Below are 23,342 nucleotides of genomic sequence, written 5' to 3' on the forward strand. Positions count from 1 at the left end.
CACTTTCAGGTCTCCTCACACACTGCTGGTGTGTAGAATTTTTTGACATAGGGTGCTGGCAGATTACGGGCCTCCCATAGCTGCTGCCAGGCCCCTAATCTGCCATAGGCCCCTATATACCGCTTCCTCATGCTGCTGCCAGGTCCAGAGTCTCTCATGGGTCCCTGTACGGCCTCCCATTGCTGCTGTCTCCATCGCCACACTCTGCCATGTGCCACTTTCAGGTCTCACACACTGCTGGTGTGTAGAATTTTTTGACATAGGGTGCTGGCAGATTATGGGCCTCCTATAGCTGCTGCCAGGCCCCTAATCTGCCATAGGCCCCTATATACCGCCTCCTCATGCTGCTGCCAGGTCCAGAGTCTGTCATGGGTCCCTGTACGGCCTCCCATTGCTGCTGTCTCCATCGCCACACTCTGCCATGTGCCACTTTCAGGTCTCACACACTGCTGGTGTGTAGAATTTTTTGACATAGGGTGCTGGCAGATTACGGGCCTCCCATAGCTGCTGCCAGGCCCCTAATCTGCCATAGGCCCCTATATACCGCCTCCTCATGCTGCTGCCAGGTCCAGAGTCTGTCATGGGTCCCTGTACGGCCTCCCATTGCTGCTGTCTCCATCGCCACACTCTGCCATGTGCCACTTTCAGGTCTCCTCACACACTGCTGGTGTGTAGAACTTTTTGACATAGGGTGCTGGCAGATTACGGGCCTCCCATAGCTGCTGCCAGGCCCCTAATCTGCCATAGGCCCCTATATACCGCTTCCTCATGCTGCTGCCAGGTCCAGAGTCTCTCATGGGTCCCTGTACGGCCTCCCATTGCTGCTGTCTCCATCGCCACACTCTGCCATGTGCCACTTTCAGGTCTCCTCACACACTGCTGGTGTGTAGAATTTTTTGACATAGGGTGCTGGCAGATTATGGGCCTCCCATAGCTGCTGCCAGGCCCCTAATCTGCCATGGGCCCCTATATACCGCCTCCTCATGCTGCTGCCAGGTCCACAGTGTCTCATGCCATGTGCCACTTTCAGGTCTCCTCACACTGCTGGTGTGTTGAATTTTTTGACATAGGGTGCTGGCAGATTATGGGCCTCCTATAGCTGCTGCCAGGCCCCTAATCTGCCATAGGCCCCTATATACCGCTTCCTCATGCTGCTGCCAGGTCCAGAGTCTCTCATGGGTCCCTGTACGGCCTCCCATTGCTGCTGTCTCCATCGCCACACTCTGCCATGTGCCACTTTCAGGTCTCCTCACACACTGCTGGTGTGTAGAATTTTTTGACATAGGGTGCTGGCAGATTATGGGCCTCCCATAGCTGCTGCCAGGCCCCTAATCTGCCATAGGCCCCTATATACCGCCTCCTCATGCTGCTGCCAGGTCCAGAGTCTGTCATGGGTCCCTGTACGGCCTCCCATTGCTGCTGTCTCCATCGCCACACTCTGCCATGTGCCACTTTCAGGTCTCCTCACACTGCTGGTGTGTAGAATTTTTTGACATAGGGTGCTGGCAGATTACGGGCCTCCCATTGCTGCTGCCAGGCCCCTAATCTGCCATAGGCCCCTATATACCGCTTCCTCATGCTGCTGCCAGGTCCAGAGTCTCTCATGGGTCCCTGTACGGCCTCCCATTGCTGCTGTCTCCATCGCCACACTCTGCCATGTGCCACTTTCAGGTCTCACACACTGCTGGTGTGTAGAATTTTTTGACATAGGGTGCTGGCAGATTACGGGCCTCCCATAGCTGCTGCCAGGCCCCTAATCTGCCATAGGCCCCTATATACCGCCTCCTCATGCTGCTGCCAGGTCCAGAGTCTGTCATGGGTCCCTGTACGGCCTCCCATTGCTGCTGTCTCCATCGCCACACTCTGCCATGTGCCACTTTCAGGTCTCCTCACACACTGCTGGTGTGTAGAATTTTTTGACATAGGGTGCTGGCAGATTATGGGCCTCCCATAGCTGCTGCCAGGCCCCTAATCTGCCATGGGCCCCTATATACCGCCTCCTCATGCTGCTGCCAGGTCCACAGTGTCTCATGCCATGTGCCACTTTCAGGTCTCCTCACACTGCTGGTGTGTTGAATTTTTTGACATAGGGTGCTGGCAGATTATGGGCCTCCTATAGCTGCTGCCAGGCCCCTAATCTGCCATAGGCCCCTACATACCGCTTCCTCATGCTGCTGCCAGGTCCAGAGTCTGTCATGGGTCCCTGTACGGCCTCCCATTGCTGCTGTCTCTATCGCCACACTCTGCCATGTGCCACTTTCAGGTCTCCTCACACACTGCTGGTGTGTAGAATTTTTTGACATAGGGTGCTGGCAGATTATGGGCCTCCCATAGCTGCTGCCAGGCCCCTAATCTGCCATGGGCCCCTATATACCGCCTCCTCATGCTGCTGCCAGGTCCAGAGTCTGTCATGGGTCCCTGTACGGCCTCCCATTGCTGCTGTCTCCATCGCCACACTCTGCCATGTGCCACTTTCAGGTCTCCTCACACACTGCTGGTGTGTAGAATTTTTTGACATAGGGTGCTGGCAGATTATGGGCCTCCCATAGCTGCTGCCAGGCCCCTAATCTGCCATGGGCCCCTATATACCGCCTCCTCATGCTGCTGCCAGGTCCACAGTGTCTCATGCCATGTGCCACTTTCAGGTCTCCTCACACTGCTGGTGTGTTGAATTTTTTGACATAGGGTGCTGGCAGATTATGGGCCTCCTATAGCTGCTGCCAGGCCCCTAATCTGCCATAGGCCCCTATATACCGCTTCCTCATGCTGCTGCCAGGTCCAGAGTCTGTCATGGGTCCCTGTACGGCCTCCCATTGCTGCTGTCTCCATCGCCACACTCTGCCATGTGCCACTTTCAGGTCTCCTCACACACTGCTGGTGTGTAGAATTTTTTGACATAGGGTGCTGGCAGATTACAGGCCTCCCATAGCTGCTGCCAGGCCCCTAATCTGCCATAGGCCCCTATATACCGCTTCCTCATGCTGCTGCCAGGTCCAGAGTCTCTCATGGGTCCCTGTACGGCCTCCCATTGCTGCTGTCTCCATCGCCACACTCTGCCATGTGCCACTTTCAGGTCTCCTCACACACTGCTGGTGTGTAGAATTTTTTGACATAGGGTGCTGGCAGATTATGGGCCTCCCATAGCTGCTGCCAGGCCCCTAATCTGCCATGGGCCCCTATATACCGCCTCCTCATGCTGCTGCCAGGTCCACAGTGTCTCATGCCATGTGCCACTTTCAGGTCTCCTCACACTGCTGGTGTGTTGAATTTTTTGACATAGGGTGCTGGCAGATTATGGGCCTCCTATAGCTGCTGCCAGGCCCCTAATCTGCCATAGGCCCCTATATACCGCTTCCTCATGCTGCTGCCAGGTCCAGAGTCTGTCATGGGTCCCTGTACGGCCTCCCATTGCTGCTGTCTCCATCGCCACACTCTGCCATGTGCCACTTTCAGGTCTCCTCACACACTGCTGGTGTGTAGAATTTTTTGACATAGGGTGCTGGCAGATTACGGGCCTCCCATAGCTGCTGCCAGGCCCCTAATCTGCCATAGGCCCCTATATACCGCTTCCTCATGCTGCTGCCAGGTCCAGAGTCTCTCATGGGTCCCTGTACGGCCTCCCATTGCTGCTGTCTCCATCGCCACACTCTGCCATGTGCCACTTTCAGGTCTCCTCACACACTGCTGGTGTGTAGAATTTTTTGACATAGGGTGCTGGCAGATTATGGGCCTCCTATAGCTGCTGCCAGGCCCCTAATCTGCCATAGGCCCCTATATACCGCTTCCTCATGCTGCTGCCAGGTCCAGAGTCTCTCATGGGTCCCTGTACGGCCTCCCATTGCTGCTGTCTCCATCGCCACACTCTGCCATGTGCCACTTTCAGGTCTCACACACTGCTGGTGTGTAGAATTTTTTGACATAGGGTGCTGGCAGATTACGGGCCTCCCATAGCTGCTGCCAGGCCCCTAATCTGCCATAGGCCCCTATATACCGCTTCCTCATGCTGCTGCCAGGTCCAGAGTCTCTCATGGGTCCCTGTACGGCCTCCCATTGCTGCTGTCTCCATCGCCACACTCTGCCATGTGCCACTTTCAGGTCTCCTCACACACTGCTGGTGTGTAGAATTTTTTGACATAGGGTGCTGGCAGATTATGGGCCTCCCATAGCTGCTGCCAGGCCCCTAATCTGCCATGGGCCCCTATATACCGCCTCCTCATGCTGCTGCCAGGTCCACAGTGTCTCATGCCATGTGCCACTTTCAGGTCTCCTCACACTGCTGGTGTGTTGAATTTTTTGACATAGGGTGCTGGCAGATTATGGGCCTCCTATAGCTGCTGCCAGGCCCCTAATCTGCCATAGGCCCCTATATACCGCTTCCTCATGCTGCTGCCAGGTCCAGAGTCTGTCATGGGTCCCTGTACGGCCTCCCATTGCTGCTGTCTCCATCGCCACACTCTGCCATGTGCCACTTTCAGGTCTCCTCACACACTGCTGGTGTGTAGAATTTTTTGACATAGGGTGCTGGCAGATTACGGGCCTCCCATAGCTGCTGCCAGGCCCCTAATCTGCCATAGGCCCCTATATACCGCTTCCTCATGCTGCTGCCAGGTCCAGAGTCTCTCATGGGTCCCTGTACGGCCTCCCATTGCTGCTGTCTCCATCGCCACACTCTGCCATGTGCCACTTTCAGGTCTCCTCACACACTGCTGGTGTGTAGAATTTTTTGACATAGGGTGCTGGCAGATTATGGGCCTCCTATAGCTGCTGCCAGGCCCCTAATCTGCCATAGGCCCCTATATACCGCTTCCTCATGCTGCTGCCAGGTCCAGAGTCTCTCATGGGTCCCTGTACGGCCTCCCATTGCTGCTGTCTCCATCGCCACACTCTGCCATGTGCCACTTTCAGGTCTCACACACTGCTGGTGTGTAGAATTTTTTGACATAGGGTGCTGGCAGATTACGGGCCTCCCATAGCTGCTGCCAGGCCCCTAATCTGCCATAGGCCCCTATATACCGCTTCCTCATGCTGCTGCCAGGTCCAGAGTCTCTCATGGGTCCCTGTACGGCCTCCCATTGCTGCTGTCTCCATCGCCACACTCTGCCATGTGCCACTTTCAGGTCTCCTCACACACTGCTGGTGTGTAGAATTTTTTGACATAGGGTGCTGGCAGATTACGGGCCTCCCATAGCTGCTGCCAGGCCCCTAATCTGCCATAGGCCCCTATATACCGCTTCCTCATGCTGCTGCCAGGTCCAGAGTCTCTCATGGGTCCCTGTACGGCCTCCCATTGCTGCTGTCTCCATCGCCACACTCTGCCATGTGCCACTTTCAGGTCTCCTCACACACTGCTGGTGTGTAGAATTTTTTGACATAGGGTGCTGGCAGATTATGGGCCTCCTATAGCTGCTGCCAGGCCCCTAATCTGCCATAGGCCCCTATATACCGCTTCCTCATGCTGCTGCCAGGTCCAGAGTCTCTCATGGGTCCCTGTACGGCCTCCCATTGCTGCTGTCTCCATCGCCACACTCTGCCATGTGCCACTTTCAGGTCTCACACACTGCTGGTGTGTAGAATTTTTTGACATAGGGTGCTGGCAGATTACGGGCCTCCCATAGCTGCTGCCAGGCCCCTAATCTGCCATAGGCCCCTATATACCGCTTCCTCATGCTGCTGCCAGGTCCAGAGTCTCTCATGGGTCCCTGTACGGCCTCCCATTGCTGCTGTCTCCATCGCCACACTCTGCCATGTGCCACTTTCAGGTCTCCTCACACACTGCTGGTGTGTAGAATTTTTTGACATAGGGTGCTGGCAGATTATGGGCCTCCCATAGCTGCTGCCAGGCCCCTAATCTGCCATGGGCCCCTATATACCGCCTCCTCATGCTGCTGCCAGGTCCACAGTGTCTCATGCCATGTGCCACTTTCAGGTCTCCTCACACTGCTGGTGTGTTGAATTTTTTGACATAGGGTGCTGGCAGATTATGGGCCTCCTATAGCTGCTGCCAGGCCCCTAATCTGCCATAGGCCCCTATATACCGCTTCCTCATGCTGCTGCCAGGTCCAGAGTCTGTCATGGGTCCCTGTACGGCCTCCCATTGCTGCTGTCTCCATCGCCACACTCTGCCATGTGCCACTTTCAGGTCTCCTCACACACTGCTGGTGTGTAGAATTTTTTGACATAGGGTGCTGGCAGATTACGGGCCTCCCATAGCTGCTGCCAGGCCCCTAATCTGCCATAGGCCCCTATATACCGCTTCTTCATGCTGCTGCCAGGTCCAGAGTCTCTCATGGGTCCCTGTACGGCCTCCCATTGCTGCTGTCTCCATCGCCACACTCTGCCATGTGCCACTTTCAGGTCTCCTCACACACTGCTGGTGTGTAGAATTTTTTGACATAGGGTGCTGGCAGATTATGGGCCTCCTATAGCTGCTGCCAGGCCCCTAATCTGCCATAGGCCCCTATATACCGCTTCCTCATGCTGCTGCCAGGTCCAGAGTCTCTCATGGGTCCCTGTACGGCCTCCCATTGCTGCTGTCTCCATCGCCACACTCTGCCATGTGCCACTTTCAGGTCTCCTCACACACTGCTGGTGTGTAGAATTTTTTGACATAGGGTGCTGGCAGATTACGGGCCTCCCATAGCTGCTGCCAGGCCCCTAATCTGCCATAGGCCCCTATATACCGCTTCCTCATGCTGCTGCCAGGTCCAGAGTCTCTCATGGGTCCCTGTATGGCCTCCCATTGCTGCTGTCTCCATCGCCACACTCTGCCATGTGCCACTTTCAGGTCTCCTCACACTGCTGGTGTGTAGAATTTTTTGACATAGGGTGCTGGCAGATTACGGGCCTCCCATTGCTGCTGCCAGGCCCCTAATCTGCCATGGGCCCCTATACCGCCTCCTCATGCTGCTGCCAAGTCCAGAGTGTGTCATGGGTCCCTGTACGGCCTCCTATTGCTGCTGTCTCCATAGCCACACTCTGCCATGTGCCACTTTCAGGTCTCCTCACACTGCTGGTGTGTTGAATTTTTTGACATAGGGTGCTGGCAGATTACGGGCCTCCCATTGCTGCTGCCAGGCACGTAATCTGCCATGGGCCCCCGTACCGACTCCTCATGCTGTGACGTTGCAACAAGGTGGAATTCAACCCTACATATGTTAGACCGCCTTTACGAACAGCGAAAGGCCATCACCGATTTCCTGATGTTAAAAGCGGATAAAGGTACTCCCTGTGTAACTTAGATGTCAGCCATTGGCAGCTCATGCGTGACACCTGCGCTTGCTCAGGCCCTTTGAGGAGGCCACGCTATTCGTGAGTCGGCAGGACTATGGGATGAACGACGTCATTCCTCTGTTGCACGTCCTGGAACAAATGCTGTTAACAATGGCTGGTCAGGGTGCGGTAGACGTGGCGCACAGATCTCAACGCCACATGACCCCTGTGGGGGCAGGACAGGAAGAAGAGGAGGAGGTAGAGGAGGACATTGGTGCTCAGGAATTATTGAGTGAAATGGGTGGTTTTTCCACTCAGCGGACAGGAGTGGAGGAGCAGGAGCATCTGGTAGAGGAGGAGGAGGAGGAGACAGAGGACCCAGACGCACCGTGGCAGTATGCTGTGGAGATGGAGGCAGGGAGTCCCTCGCATTCCTTGGCACAAATGGCCCATAGCATGCTCGCTTGCTTGCGTAGCGACAGCCGAATAATAACCATCAGACAGAGGGATGACTTTTGGCTGTCCACCTTGTTGGACCCTCGCTACCGTTCAAAAATGGTGGCCTTTTTCACACCTGCTGAGAGGGAGGCCAAAATAACGTACTATAAAAACCACCTATGTAGTCAGCTGGTCTCTGCCTGTCTGCGCCAACGTCCATCCTCAGACACTGTGGGCCCTGTGCGCTCGCGTTCCGCTGCCATGGCAGCAGGGGAGGGGTGGGGTGGTAGGAGCAGTGGCAGCTCCACCAGCAGCGGCTGCCTCAGTCTGCAGTCGATGATGAGTAGCTTTCTTCACCAGCGCAGTGAGGAAACTACTAACCAGCCGCAGCAGCAGCAGCAGCAGCAGCAGCAGCATCAGGTGGACCTGGAGCAGGACCTCAAACAACAGGCTTAGGCCTACTTGGACAGCACCCTGCCAACTGAGGTAGACAATCCCCTTGACTACTGGGCAACGAAACTTGACCTTTGGCCCCAACTAGCTGAATTTGCCCTTGAAAGGCTGTCATGCCCGGCCAGTAGCGTGGCATCGGAGCGCGTGTTTAGTGCGGCAGGAGGTATTGCAACTCCGCGGAGGACACGACTGTCCACCCAAAGTGTGGAGAGACTGACGTTTGTGAAAATGAATCAGGCGTGGATTAGTCTGGATTTCAAACCACCAGTTCCTGACACAACTGACTAAATCCGCCATGAATCATGCCCCAAACATGTGCCACTTTCAGGTCTCCTCACACTGCTGGTGTGTTCCATTTTTTGTCATAGGGTGCTGGCAGATTACGGGCCTCCCATAGCTGCTGCCAGGCCCCTAATCTGCCATGGGCCCCTATACCGCCTCCTCATGCTGCTGCCAAGTCCAGAGTCTCTCATGGGTCCCTGTACGGCCTCCCATTGCTGCTGTCTCCATCGCCACACTCTGCCATGTGCCACTTTCAGGTCTCACACACTGCTGGTGTGTAGAATTTTTTGACATAGGGTGCTGGCAGATTACGGGCCTCCCATAGCTGCTGCCAGGCCCCTAATCTGCCATAGGCCCCTATATACCGCCTCCTCATGCTGCTGCCAGGTCCAGAGTCTGTCATGGGTCCCTGTACGGCCTCCCATTGCTGCTGTCTCCATCGCCACACTCTGCCATGTGCCACTTTCAGGTCTCCTCACACTGCTGGTGGGTTCCATTTTTTGTCATAGGGTGCTGGCAGATTACGGGCCTCCCATAGCTGCTGCCAGGCCCCTAATCTGCCATGGGCCCCTGTTGTCGCTTGTTGGCATATTCCGCTCGTTCAGATGCTCCTTCTCCTGCTACTCCTCTTCACGGATTTCGTCAGCAGTCTTTCTTGGAATCCTTTTCCAAGAGACAACAGTTTGCGAGCACGCACCAGACGGTGCAGAAACTGAACGTCCTCCTGTCCAAGTTGCTGCTGCCAGGCTCGTAATCTGTCATGCGCCCCTGTACCGCCTCCTCATGCTGCTGCCAGGTCCAGAGTGTGTCATGGGCCCCCGTACCGACTCCAAATGCTGCTGCCAGGCCCGTAATCTGTCATGGGCCCCTGTACCGCCTCCCCATGCTGCTGCCACGTCCAGATTGTGTCATGGGTCCCTGTACGGCCTCCCATTGCTGCTGCCAGGCCTGTAATCTGCCATGGGCCCCCGTACCGACTCCTCATGCTGCTGCCAGGCCCGTAATCTGTCATGGGCCCCTGTACCGCCTCCTCATGCTGCTGCCAGGTCCAGAGTGTGTCATGGGTCCCTGTACGGCCTCCCATTGCTGCTGTCTCTATCGCCACACTCTGCCATGTGCCACTTTCAGGTCTCCTCACACTGCTGGTGGTTTCCATTTTTGTCATAGGGTGCTGTATGGCCTCCCATTGCTGCTGCCTCCACCGCCACACTGTGGCTCCACACTCTGGTTTTGGCCCCGTGACTGGCCAAATGAGTGAAGTGTGCGGTGATTCTAAGATCGACGGCACTCATCTGCATGTCATACTGCCTGACAGTATTATTTCTCTTCCCCAGCAGACTCCAAGGGCATTTAAATTAAAGGTACAGTGTTCAGCACTAATATTAAGTCTCTCTGAAGCCTAGAAACACCCTTTTTTAAGTTAAATTCACAGCGAATATATTCGACTCGAATCGAAATTTTTCTACGAATTCGCCGAATCAGTCGAATCGAATTTTTGAATACTTCGCTCATCTCTAATTATATATGCTAATATGAACCTGCCTGGAGGCAAACTCAAATTAGGAAAATAGTGTAGTGGTTAAAAAAGTTCATAACTGAATACACATGTAGCAATAATATATTTGAGTATTCTAAGCCAAATCCTTACATTAATTGAAGTCTGTGTTGGCGGCGGTGGACCTTAGCAGTGTGCCAACTGATAATGTCAAACAGACTGATGATTTCCCTCAGTAATGCTGATGGTGACTGTCCCAAGGTCGGAGCCGTGTGTACCAGAAGTGATGTCACAGAGCCGCTGAGAACCACTCCTCAAGGAACCCTTGATTCTTTTGTAGCTAGTTCATGGCTTCCTTTTGTGATAATACAGCTGTTACTTTGGAATGACACTACGTATATTTGTTTTGTGAGCTTCATCACTGACAATAGGCTACTTTCAAGAGTGGGAACATAATACATCTTTGATGGGTGTCTTTCTGGGACTGTTTGGGATAGAGGACAGTGTAAAAAACTTTCTGGGGCCTTATACTGTTCATTAGTTGTCATTCTTTTTGTCTTGCTTTGATCAAGGTGCATAAGGAAATTTTATTCAATGACCATCTAACACCAGGTGAAAAATGATGAGGGATCCTCTTTGGACTGAAAGGCAAACCGTATCTAAGGCATCTTATATTCTTACTATAAAACTTTGTTGTTTAAAGGAACCTTTTCAGATGAATTTAACTTTTCATAATAAATAGAAGCCTTTTTTTTAATATATTTTCAGCCCAAGCCATTCCAATATACTTATCTCTCACTTACCTAGTTCATGGCAGCTTTGATCCTGCACCTCTCTGTTTAAATTTTTTAAGAAAATGCATTCTGAGCCCTGACTTCTTATACCATCATGTAACCATCCAGGAAACTTCATATACCGCCATTCACTGCCTTACTGCATCTCAGAATAGGGTGTATTTACCTCTATGGACCACACCTCTCTCATCACTACTCCAACTCTTCTTTTTATTTCCATCCACTTTCCTATTTTAGCCTTTAAGATGGTTATACACAGTACAATCTGATTGTACAGATCTACCATCGGCATGTAGTGCAAGGACCTGCCTGATTTGATGCAAATTGAATAGATTGCTCAGGTGGGTTCTCCAATCCAAAATTTTGGTAAATTTAAAGGAAATTGCAGCACGCCCCTGCCGGGCAAGTCACTGGAGCCAAGTGCCAGAACTTGTTCCAGCACTGGACTCCACTCCAGGGTTCAGATACCGGGCTTATCTCCTGGGGAGTTGGATTTTGTCACCCCCCCCATCCTGGCAGCCTCAGGTAGCTGCCTAACCTACCTCTTGCTTGCGCCGGCCCTGCTTCAGGCTCTGCTTCACCTGAATGTCTCATTAAAACATCTCTTCTCTGTCCCTCCACAGGTATGTTGCTGCTTTACATCCACCCAAAATTGAAAAATGAGCGATTGCTTTCACTATATCTATGTGCCTTTGATATGTTGCTACCTTCACCATCTGCTGTCCTGTCTGCATCATTATGATGTTTATATGATTATGTAGTGTCTTACCTAAATAATGGGCTGATCTTATCTTTACAACTCTGTCCTCCTGCAAGCCTGATTCAAATGTGAAAAGTTTGGTTTGCTAGCCAGGCATCCTTTTAATACCTTCTGATCGATTAATTGACAAACAACCACCCACACCCTTCACAGTATAAAGCTAAACCACCTTTGCACGCCGGTCACATTGGGTGCAACTTGGCATGCGATTTGCATGCCCTGCGACTTGCAAATCATATGTCAAGACGCATCCTATTGTCCACTATTAGAGTGGTCATATCATTGCGGTTCCAACTTGGTCGGAGCCACACCGATTTCTAAAGTAGTGCATGCACTACTTTTGTTGCGATTTGCATAGATATCTGTGTCAGATGTCTTGCAAATCAAAACTGAAATCGGCAGGTCACCCGATTTTAAAATCGTGCAACTTCACTATAAGTCGCGCGATTACAAAATCGGCTTTGATGTGACCGGGGACTTGTGGCGGTGGCACATTGCTGGGGGAAACATTGCTGAGGTTCTTTCCATACATGACTCTTTCTCTAAATGATTCTTTACACAAATGATGCACTTCAGGCTCTACACTTCAGTGATTGCATGAAGTAACAAATCATAGCAAACTACATGAAAAAAGCAAAACAGGCTGCAGGTGACCTTGTTTCTCCATTCAGCTCTCATTCCTCTCTGTAACATGCACTCTCTACTACTCCTTCTGACAGTTGTGTCCTCTCTCCTTAAGCTTTCTTTCCTTCACCCCTCTTCTCCATCCCACAGCTTATATATGTCACTTCTGTCTTCCCCTTATTGCTGCACTCAACAACTCCTGCTAAGGCTGCTTTCACACTGATCTGTTTTTATTCCGCTTTTGTGTTAAGAAAAGTGGAAGAAAAACGTGTGACCATGTATTCCTATGGAACTCCCCACTGAAATCAATGGAAAATGTGGCAAAAATGTATCAAAAACACACCCGCGTTGTGTATTTGGTGCATTTTTTGAGTCACGTGTCATGTAAAAACCTCATTGCAAACGTGGCAAAAATGTGGCAAAAACTAAGCCAAACACATATGCATTTTTGCCATGTTTTTGCTGTGGAGAAGTGTAAAAGTAGCCTAATTCTACATCCACGTGCTACCAAAGTCTCCAGGACACTGAGACATGTCTCTTCATATAAATTGCACTTCCATATTACCTCCCTTACACTTCTGTTTCTCCTAATCTCTGCAGATAAATCCCCAAACCCTGAGCTTCCATTATTTAACTGTGTCCAGTGCTCCCATCACCCACACCCTCTGACAGCAGCCTCAATCTACACAATTTAGTTTTCTATCCTATTTTTCTCCTCTTCTCTTGCACTCTTTGGAATGCTCTCTCTGTCTGTAACAAACTCACCTCTCTCCACAACCTCTTTATCACCAACTCCTTTTACCTACTTGCCATTACTGAAACCTCATGATTCCAACACTGCTGCTCCTGCTTCCCTCTCTCATTGGTGGCCTTTTCTGGACACACTCCCCCAGACCCAGTAGACGGAAGTGAGGTGGAGTGGGAATCCTTCTAGCCCAACATAGCACCTTTCAGGTACTTCACCCACCTACCTCTCTGACACACTCCTCATTTGAGGCACATTGTATTCATCTATTTTCTCCAGTTTCTCTAGGAATTGCTGTGATCTAGCAGCCCGCTGGACAGGTATCAACATTCCTTGGTGACTTCTCTGCCTGGTTACCCTAGTTTCTCTCTTCTGAAATTCTTACAATCATTCTCGGTGACTTCAACACCCCCATTAATGCTAATACTCCTGCTGTTTCTAAACTTTGCAGTCTAAGCTCTTCTTTTGATCTGAAGCACTCTGATGGCAACACACTTGACCTTGTGTTCTCGTACCTATGCACTCCATGCAACCTCTACAACTATCCTTTCCCTCATTCTGATCACAACTCTATTATTTTCACTCTATCCCTGTCTTCCACCTCCTTTCCCTCCATCTGCCTAACAGTTACCCATAAAAACCTTTGCCAGCTCAACCCTTCTTGTCTCTACTCTGCTACTAACTACCTTTAAGACAAAATCTCACCCCTGGCCTGCCCCAATCTTGCCACTTCTATCTACAACAACTCACTGTCATCCACCCTGGACGCACTCACTCCCTCGCTACACACAAATCAGGCCCCAACCCCTACAACCTTGGCAAACAGGTGACACCAAAATTCTAAAAAGATGTAGCAACGCTCTTGAGTGCCTGTGATGTAAAAGACTAAGTCTCAGAAAAACTTCAACCAATCTAAATCTGCCCTCCAAAAATACAATTCCTGCCTCCTCACTGCCAAGCAGACCTATTGTATCACTCTCATTAGCACCTTCTCATCCAGTCCCTGTAAACTTTTCTTTACCTTCATCTACTTCGTTCTCCGCTGCCTCCACTCCCTAACTCAATGTCCAGGATCCCCAATTAAGATTAATATAATTTGTAGGAGATCTCCACTGCACAGATACCTCCCCAACTTGACACTGCATGTCCACAGGTACAATCATTACTTCCCTCATTCAACCCCACTATCATAGACAAGGTTGCTAAACCTTTTTTCTAAAGTCCAGCTAACCACCAGCCCTCGCAAATGCAACAGTCTCCCTTTGGCTCTGTCCTATACTCTCTAACTCACATCTTTAATCTATCACTCTTTTCTTCCCCAGTTCTCTAAAACATTGAGAACAACCTTGATCCCATTCTGGATTTCACCCACAACACTCAATGGAAACTGCTCTCCTAAAACTCACAAACAATCTATTAGTGGATAGAATCAATGGCCACTATTCTGTACTCATACTCCTGGACCTCCATGCTGGACCACCCCACTCTATTCCTTTGGTCTCCACGACTGTACTCTTCGTTGGTTTTCATCCTACCAATCCCACCACACTTTGTGTCACTTACAATTCTACTTCCTCTTCTCTTCTTCCTTTCTCTGTCAGGGGTCCCCCAGGTTCTGTTCATGGACCTTTCCTATTCTTGATCTACAATTCCTACTTGGGTCAGTTAATAGCCTCCTATGGCTTTCAATACCAATTTTACACTGATGACACCCAAATCTATCTTTCTATCCCTCAGCTCACTCCATTAAACTCCATGTGCATCATTCATTTACTAACAGACATATCAGTCTGGATGTCGCACCACTTATTCAAACTCAATCTATTCAAAACCAAACTCATAATATTTCCTCCCCCACATGCCCCCTCCCCTGACTTCTTTGTCAAGATCATGACTTAACTATCAATCCATCCCTGCATGCCAAGGTGCTAGGTGTAATCATAGACTCTGAACTATCCTTTTAGCTCCAAATCCAATCAATGTTTGAAGATTGTCATCTCAACCTAAGCCTCATTACCAAAATATGCCCCTTCCTAACCAATGACACCACAAAGCTCCTAATTCACTCCTTGGCCATCTCTTGCCTTGACTACTGAAACTGCCTCCTCATTGGCTTACCTTTACATAGGGTATCACCCCTTCAGTCCATCGTGAATGCCGCTGCCAGACTCATATACCTTACCAAACGCTTAGTGGGTGTAATATGTATAAACTGTGCTGCTGTAATTCTGTATAATAATATTAATTTAAAAAATCAGATTGCATAGTGTATGGCCAGCTTTATAAAAGTAAGTGGGAGGGAGTAGGTGGAGACACTCAGCTGTCATTGTTCTTGTGTAAACACACCAATTTCACTTTCAGGCCCCATTCACACCTAGCATAGTGAGAACCCATGTTTTTTGGCATGTTTTTCCCAGAACCCGTATAGGGCAGCCCTAAAAATGTCAAAGTAACTTATGGGACATTTTGGAGGTTGCGGCTTACACATTTTTCCTGTGTATTTTGCTGCATTGGTGAATGGTTTTCCAAGCAGCAAAATTCATGTTTGCTTTCACATTTGGGGTGTTAATAACAATTACTGGTGCTGAAATCACTTCAAGTTTATTTTAGCTGTATAGAGGTGGCCATAACCTATACAAAGTGATTGTACAATCTCCTTTAGATTTACCAAAACTATTTTATAATAGGACACGCCTATCTATCTGATCAGTCTGTATCCAATCAGACAGGCCCTTGCACTACATCCATAGTTGATAGTAGATCTGTAGTTGATAGCAGACCTAAAGGAGATTGTACATTGAGATTGTATAGTGTATGGTGAGCTTTACAGACTTCCAGGGACACATTTCTCCTGTTTTCAATACTATAGCTCTGCTCCACATAGGCTGTTATGTGATCACTCAGCTCCTGCATACTCTGCCAAATTAGCAACCTATGCAAGAAGAAGGTATGGTTCAAAAAGATCGATCAGCAGCGGAAAACACTGGCTGTGTATGGAGGAAAAACAGTGCTCACTGACATTGCATTTGAAAAGCATGGAAGTACAGAGTCAGGTGAGAGCAATCTCCTGGAGAGCAAGGGCAGGTGTAGGGTGTGTCTTAATGAGCTCAGCTGGTGAAGTACTTAGTCCACTAACCATACAATTATATGTTGACAGCTATGTTACTATAGGTGTTGATATACATTCATTTGTAAGCCGTATATGTGTTTTCCTCTTTTTAATTTTTGTATGCTAATAAAAATATGATGACTTTATAGCAAACATACATTTTTTCTACTTGTGATATATATGCTCAAAAAATCCCAGGAACAAGGCTATTAATTATTTTGTTCTGTTTACTTAATCCACTAAGACCCTTTTCACATTTGCGGACTGTTTGTGCTTTTTTCTTCCATCCGTTGACAGATAAAAAATGGACATCAGTGCATCTCTATGTAGAAACGGATGTAAATGGATGATCTATTTTTGGTTCGTTAAAAAAAGAAAAAAGGACAAAAAATGAATGTACCGTAAATGGACAAACGGTTGCATAGGTTGTTAGGAGCTGGCACTCGCCGGTGTTCTACCAACCAGTGACTTATCTCTGTTGTCAGCGGGATTCCAGCTAACAGCAAAAAGTAAAAAAAAAAAAAAAACAGACTGAATGTGGGTGGGGTGGGGCTCTGTGTACTGCAGACAAGGTGGGGGGAGGGGGGGGGGGGGCTGGAGAAAGGCTGGAGATGAGAGGAGCAGTGCATAAACTGAGGGAGCAGTATATACAGACAGGCTCCCTCATTTTAACTTTTAAGTGTAATTGCCTGTTTTTTTTTCTTTACTTTATTTCGCCAAAGGAGCTGTCATTCGGCTGCCACTGAACTAAACAAAGGGGCATGGTCACCAGGGATGTCACTGGGTGACCCTGCCCCTTTGTTTAGTTTAGCAGTGGGGCGATTGACAGCTCCTTCTCACCACTGTAAAGTAAAGAGAGAAAAAAATCCGGCAATTACATTTAAAACCGGCAATGACAGTGCAGGCGAGGGAGCCTGTCTGTATACACTGCTCAATCACTGTATACACTGTTCCTCTCCTGCCCCTCTTTCTGCACAGGCTACCCCCCCACAAAGAGGACCTGTCACTTATATGCTATCACATAGCGTACTATTGGTCCCCTATATGATAGCAATAAAATCATAAATTAAAAAAAAAAATTAAAAGACACATGAACATTAAAAATACATAAAAATAAAATCAATAAAAAATAAATTAAAAAAAGCATTAAAAAATGCAATTGTTGGGGCGCCTACGCAAAAAACAGCCATTGTGTTACACATGTTACATACCACACCAGCTAGAGTGAGATCAATAATTTTAGCACCAAAGCTCTATGTAACACTAAACTGCTGTCCTGTAGGACATCAACTATGGAAAATATAGGCTTCTGACATTTTTTTGCTGTTTCACAGGTGCACGCAGTTTTAATGCTTGACATGTTGGGTATCTATTTATTCGGTGCATCATCTTTTATACTTTACCAACAAATTAGGTAAATTATTATGTTTGTGTGCCCTAAAATTAACTTTAGTGTATTTTTTACTGACATTTTGCATTTTAGAAGCTGTTGCAATGAGACCATGTGACATGAATTGAAAATTGGAACTACCACAAATTTATTCTCTAGGGTGTCTGCTTTTAGAAAATATATAATGTTTGGGGGTATTAAGTAATCTTCAGGCCTAAAAAAATGGCTCAGGGACTCAAGTGGTTAAGTGGATGTAACAAAACTAATGGAGAAACTGATGAAAAACTGATGTAAACTGATCCATTTTTTTATTTGAAATGAATGAAGTGTGAAAGGGGTCTAACAGTTTGCGCATACCAAAGGACATATACCAGGAAGTCATGGAGGAGTTTTATATAGGATAAACTGGAAGCTGAGGTGAGACCTGCCCTTGAATATGGAGAAAGGCTTTTTTTCTGCAACAGAAGTACATTAAGGGTTTATTTGTACATAGGGAAGCAGGAATTTAGAAAAAAAGGTGAACATAGTCTTTAACTTGTCTTTTTACACACAAAACATGCAGCTGTTTCATAATGCATGTAAGGGACCTGAATTGGACAGGGGTTCACACCATACTGACCCAGGTCCTGCCTCACTTATACTTGGATGGGATAGTCAACTACCTGTCGTTTTGGAGATACTCCACCATTTTGTGCCACTCTCTACTAGCATCCGATCAGCGCTCATAGCCAATGGCTGCGAGCACTGATTATTGTGTTCTGGCGGAAGGGGTGGTTCCCCTGTCAGAACACAATAGCTCAGCGGGGAGATCGCTGCACTAACATCTCATCGTTAGTATGGCGACCTCTGAGGTTTACACGTGGACCTAGCATTAGGCACTGAGGCCGTTCTAAACTAAGTCACAGGACCTTCTAGATAAAGGTCAGGGGTGGCAAGGTTTCTCCATCATTCCCCTATGTGTCCTTTTCTGGTCATCCTGGCAGTCCAACACCTGGGTTCCACCCACAGCTGGCATATAAAGGAGCACTTACTCTGCCCACTATATCACCACAGGAGGGGCTACACATTAAGGTGCACTAACACCTGCCAACATGCATATTACTATTATTATGGTCATTGGATGCAGACTCTGAATTAGCAGCATTTTCACTGTTTGCATTTTTCCCCCTTACATTCATCCATAAACTTGTACTTAAAGCGGAGTTCCTGTTGAATAAAAAAAAATTAAAGTCAGCAGCTACAAAAACTGTAGCTGCTGCCTCTTAAAATACAGACACTTACCTGCCCCTCGGTCCAGTGGTGTCCTCACCGCTTTAACATATTCCAGGGTAAATTCAATCTGGGTGAACATCAAGTACTGTAACAAGAGTGTCATAGCTGTCTGTAAGACCACTGAATAGCAGTGCTGCTATATGACAGTCTTTTATTTCTTCTATAACGGGCAGGCATTCCACCATTTCTAAGGTGCATCTTATATAGTCCTTATATAGTCCTGTGTGTTCTGGCATTTAATTAGCTTAGTACTTCTGTATCTCTTTCCACATTTATTTATTTTGGGGTTTCAAATTTGTACATGCACACAATTTAATAATCATCTATGCTTAAGGTTATAGTACATTGAGCTATTTGACCTTTCTCTGCCCACTCATGTGTAATGCTCCATGCACACTGGGTATTTTGATAACGCTGGTAAAGTTAGCTGTGTAAAGTCACATTAAAAATGCAAGTTTTTCAGCTCTTTTTAGCGTTTTTGCATTACCGTTTAGAGGCGTTTTCCCACGTTTCAGTGATTGCATTTTTGAGCGTTTTTTTTAGCAAGAAAAAATTATTTTTTTGGTGAAAAAGAGTCCAAAAATGCCGGTTTGTGGCATTTTACCACGTTTTTCAGCATTAAAGCATTTTTACAGCTAAAAAACTCCTCTAGAAACCCAATAGTCCTGGGTTTTTTTTACAGCCAAAAAATATCCATGCCAAAAAACATTGATTACAGTCTACAGTCAGGTCCATAAATATTGGGACATCAACACAATTATAACATTTTTGGCTCTATACACCACCACAATGGATTTGAAATGAAACAAACAAGATGTGCTTTAACTGCAGACTGTCAGCTTTCATTTGAGGGTATTTACATCCAAATCAGGTGAACAGTGTAGGAATTACAACAGTTTGCATATGTGCCTCCCACTTGTTAAGGGACCAAAAGTAATGGGACAATTGGTTTCTCAGCTGTTCCATGGCCAGGTGTGTGTTATTCCCTCATTATCCCAATTACAATGCGCAGATAAAAGGTCCAGAGTTCATTTCAAGTGTGATATTTGCATTTGGAATCTGTTGCTGTCAACTCTCAAGATGAGATCCAAAGAGCTGTCACTATCGGTGAAGCAATCCATCATTAGGCTGAAAAAACAAAACAAACCCATCAGAGAGATAGCAAAAACATTAGGCGTGGCCATAACACCTGTTTGGAACATTCTTAAAAAGAAGGAACGCACCGGTGAGCTCAGCAACACCAAAAGACCCATAAGACCACGGAAAACAACTGTGGTGGATGACCAAAGAATTCTTTCCCTGGTGAAGAAAACACCCTTCACAACAGTTGGCCGGATCAAGAACACTCTCCAGGAGGTAGGTGTATGTGTGTCAAAGTCAGCAATCAAGAGAAGACTTCACCAGAGTGAATACAGAGGGTTCACCACAAGATGTAAACCATTGGTGAGCCTCAAAAACAGGAAGGCCAGATTAGAGTTTGCCAAACGACATCTAAAAAAGCCTTCACAGTTCTGGAACAACATCCTATGGACAGATGAGACCAAGATCAACTTGTACCAGAGTGATGGGAAGAGAAGAGTATGGAGAAGGAAAGGAACTGCTCATGATCCTAAGCATACCACCTCATCAGTGAAGCATGGTGGTGGTAGTGTCATGGCGTGGGCATGTATGGCTGCCAATGGAACTGGTTCTCTTGTATTTATTGATGATGTGACTGCTGACAAAAGCAGCAGGATGAATTCTGAAGTGTTTCGGGCAATATTATCTGCTCATATTCAGCCAAATGCTTTAGAACTCATTGGACGCCGCTTCACGGTGCAGATGGACAATGACCCAAAGCATACTGCAAAAGCAACCAAAGGGTTTTTTAAGGGAAAGAAGTGGAATGTTATGCAATGGCCAAGTCAATCACCTGACCTGAATCTGATTGAGCATGCATTTCACTTGCTGAAGACAAAACTGAAGGGAAAATGCCCCAAGAACAAGCAGAAACTGAAGACAGTTGCAGTAGAGGCCTGGCAGAGCATCACCATGGATGAAACCCAGCGTCTGGTGATGTCTATGCGTTCCAGACTTCAGGCTGTAATTGACTGCAAAGGATTTGCAACCAAGTATTAAAAAGTGACAGTTTGATTTATGATTATTATTCTGTCCCATTACTTTTGGTCCTGTAACAAGTGGGAGGCACATATGAAAACTGTTGTAATTCCTACACCGTTCACCTGATTTGGATGTAAATACCCTCAAATTAAAGTTGACAGTCTGCAGTTAAAGCACATCTTGTTCGTTTCATTTCAAATCCATTGTGGTGGTGTATAAAGCCAAAAATGTTAGAATTGTGTTGATGTCCCAATATTTATGGACCTGACTGTATGCGTGCATGGACACATAGGATAACATGCTGGGGAGTTTACTAGCTGTAGAAAAAAAAAATCAAAAGCCAAAAACAGCAGCTGTAAAAACGTCCAGTGTGCATGAGGACTAAGTGGTTTTCTTTTGGGCTCTTGTATACCCTTTTATGTATCTTCTCTTATGAGAAGCATTTGCATTCTAAATTTCCAGGGCAGGTAGTTCTGAAAGCTTTGAGGAAACACTGTTAGAAGCTGTCATACATGCTTTCTGACCTTTTCCTTTATCAGAGATCTGCATCTGCAGCAATATTTAGTACTTTGACTGTGGCTGAGTCCAGAAGCTATTGGAAAACTGCTGCCGATATTACCAGTCAGATCTTGCTTGACATATGACATTCTTGTTTTACTGGAAAACAGTAGAAAAACAGAGGCAGGAAAATTACCGTACATCATGACCATGTAATTCCACTAGAAAGACCATTACATTAAAGGGGAACTAAACCCAACAATTTAACATTTGCAAAAAACAGTTACCGTATTTTTCGCTCCATAAGACGCACTTTTTTCCCCCCAAAAAAGGGGGGAAATGTCAGTGTGTCTTATGGAGCGAATATGGAGCGGCCAGTCCGGTATTTCCACCGCGGCCGTGTCAGAATACCGGGCCGGCCGCTCAGCTCTGCAGCGGGACCTTATGGAGATGCCTGCTGACCTTTGGGGAGGTGGGGAGCAGGTACCTGAATTTGACAGGTACCCGCTCTTACTTTGTTCTTTGATCTGACCTGTTCCTCTATCCAGCGGCGCGCTGTCTTCCGGCTTCTGTAGTGTGGGCACTGGGCATGACAGCTGGGTGCCAAGTGCGCATGCGCAAGAAGCGGTGCTTTTTGTGAATGGTAAGGCGGTACCTGGGACATATGACAGATCCCAGAAGCTGCCGGACCAATCACAAAGCGCAAGTGCTTCTCGCTCATGCGCACTGGGCACCCGGCTGTCATGCTGAGTGCCATTACAGAAGCCTGGAAGACAGCGCGCGGCTGGATCGAGGAACAGGTAAGATCAAACAAAAACTCTGCGGAAGTAAGAGCGGGTACCTGTCAAATTCAGGTACCCGCTCCCCACCTCCCCAAAGGTCAGCAGTCATCTGTACTGTCCGCAGTCTCTGGTCATTAGAGATGAGCGAAGTATTCAAAAATTCGATTCGACTGATTTGGCGAATTCGTGGAAAAATTTCGATTCGAGTCGAATATATTCGCTGCGAATTTAACTTATAAAAGGGTGTTTCTAGGCTTCAGAGAGCCTTTATATTAGTGCAGAACACTGTACCTTTAATTTAAATGCCCTTGGAGTCTGCTGGGGAAGAGAAATAATACTGACAGTCAGTATGACATGCAGATGAGTCCTGTCGATCTTAGAATCACCGCACACTTCACTCATTTGGGCAGTCACGAGGCCAAAACCAGTGTGGAGCCACAGTGTGGCGGTGGAGGCAGCAGCAATGGGAGGCCATACAGCACCCTATGACAAAAATGGAAACCACCAGCAGTGTGAGGAGACCTGAAAGTGGCACATGGCACAGTGTGGCGATGGAGACAGCAGCAATGGGAGGCCGTACAGGGACCCATGACACACTCTGGACCTGGCAGCAGCATGAGGAGGCGGTACAGGGGCCCATGACAGATTACGGGCCTGGCAGCAGCATGAGGAGTTGGTGCGGGGGCCCATGACACACTCTGGACCTGGCAGCAGCATGAGGAGCCGGTACAGGGGCGCATGACAGATTACGAGCCTGGCAGCAGCAACTTGGACAGGAGGACGTTCAGCTTCTGCACCGTCGGGTGCGTGCTCGCAAACTGTTGTCTCTTGGAAACGTATTCCAAGAAAGACTGCTGACGGAATCCGTGAAGAGGAGTAGCAGGAGAAGGAGCATCTGAACGAGCGGAATATGCCAACAAGCGACAACAGGGGCCCATGACAGATTACGGGCCTGGCAGCAGCATGAGGAGTCGGTACGGGGGCCCATGGCAGATTACGGGCCTGGCAGCAGCAATGGGAGGCCCGTAATCTGCCAGCACCCTATGACAAAAAATGGAACACACCAGCAGTGTGTGAGGAGACCTGAAAGTGGCACATGGCAGAGTGTGGCGATGGAGACAGCAGCAATGGGAGGCTGTACAGGGACCCATGAGAGACTCTGGACCTGGCAGCAGCATGAGGAGGCGGTACAGGGGCCCATGGCAGATTACGGGCCTGGCAGCAGCAATGGGAGGCCCGTAATCTGCCAGCACCCTATGACAAAAAATGGAACACAACAGCAGTGTGAGGAGACCTGAAAGTGGCACATGGCATGAGACACTGTGGACCTGGCAGCAGCATGAGGAGGCGGTACAGGGGCCCATGGCAGATTAGGGGCCTGGCAGCAGCTA

This window comes from Staurois parvus, unplaced genomic scaffold (assembly GCF_062004578.1).
Source record: "Staurois parvus isolate SC_StPar_1 unplaced genomic scaffold, SC_StPar_1.0 ptg000327l, whole genome shotgun sequence".
In the NCBI taxonomy this organism is placed as follows: domain Eukaryota; kingdom Metazoa; phylum Chordata; class Amphibia; order Anura; family Ranidae; genus Staurois; species Staurois parvus.